This window comes from Etheostoma spectabile, chromosome 3, assembly GCF_008692095.1.
Source record: "Etheostoma spectabile isolate EspeVRDwgs_2016 chromosome 3, UIUC_Espe_1.0, whole genome shotgun sequence".
NCBI lineage: Eukaryota > Metazoa > Chordata > Actinopteri > Perciformes > Percidae > Etheostoma > Etheostoma spectabile.
In genome coordinates, this window is record NC_045735.1 from 11,587,966 (window position 1) to 11,589,044 (window position 1,079).

Genomic DNA, 1,079 nt, shown 5'->3' on the forward strand with positions numbered 1-1,079 from the left:
TGATTGATTCTGTGAAGAAACAGGTGTTAATTATGGCCCATATTTAAGGAAGGAAGGAAGAAAATGTGTATGTTGGTTATAGTACATTTGACACTGAAATATTCCTTTGAAATTTTGGTCATGTTTTAAATTTGTAATTGAATGTGCAGTGTTCCCAATGCATTGATATTATAGAATTAATTGGAATTTTGAGCATGATCAACTTTTTTAAACACGCTGCTATTATTATGTACACAACGGTACCCAAATATAAAGCTAGTATTGCCTGGGGTATAATCCTTAGAATGTAAGTTATGACATCCAGAGGGTGCTGTTGGCTTGACTAATACAAGTGTGCATGTCTTCCTGCAGACACACCATATTAGGAGTTAACTGTTAAAACAACTCTTAAGTCATATTTTTACTAGGCAATGGTTTTAGGAACACATCCACATTGGTTTTGTTGAGGTCTGCTTCTATGTTGTCCCCCATGTCACTGGTCCATCTCTGTCAAAAAACGGTCATAGTATAGTATGTCGAAAAAAAGTGATCAAAAAGTCATGGTATAGTACAGACCTGGGCATCTTACGGCCCGCGGGCCACATCCGGCCCTTTGTGCGTCCCTGTCCGGCCCGCGTGAGGCCAATCATACATTTAAAAAATATCTATGTCGAGTGTGCAATACAACGGTGCTGCTTTTGTTTTGAAAAGCGTTAATTGTATTACATCCGTGTGGCGTATGCCGGCGTGATTGTGAGTGAAGCGGCAATCACAAATTACAAATACATTTTAAAAAACATCTGTGTCGTGCTGCAATACAACTGTCCTGCTTTTATTTGAAAAGTGTTTATTATATGGACGTATGTCCGTGCGTAACCTGTGAGGAAGGGCACGCGACAAGTGATGCCTGTGTTAGGGAGATGTCCGCTCACGCTAAAAAAAAGAAAAGTTGATGACGAATGCCGTGTTTTCAACAGACAGGGAAGGCCAGTTTTTCTTTACAGAAATTAAAGGTAAAGCCGGTTGTTGACTTTGTGGTTCACAGGTTGCTGTGTTTAAAGATGATCAAAGATATATCAAAAATAATATTGAGCAAAATT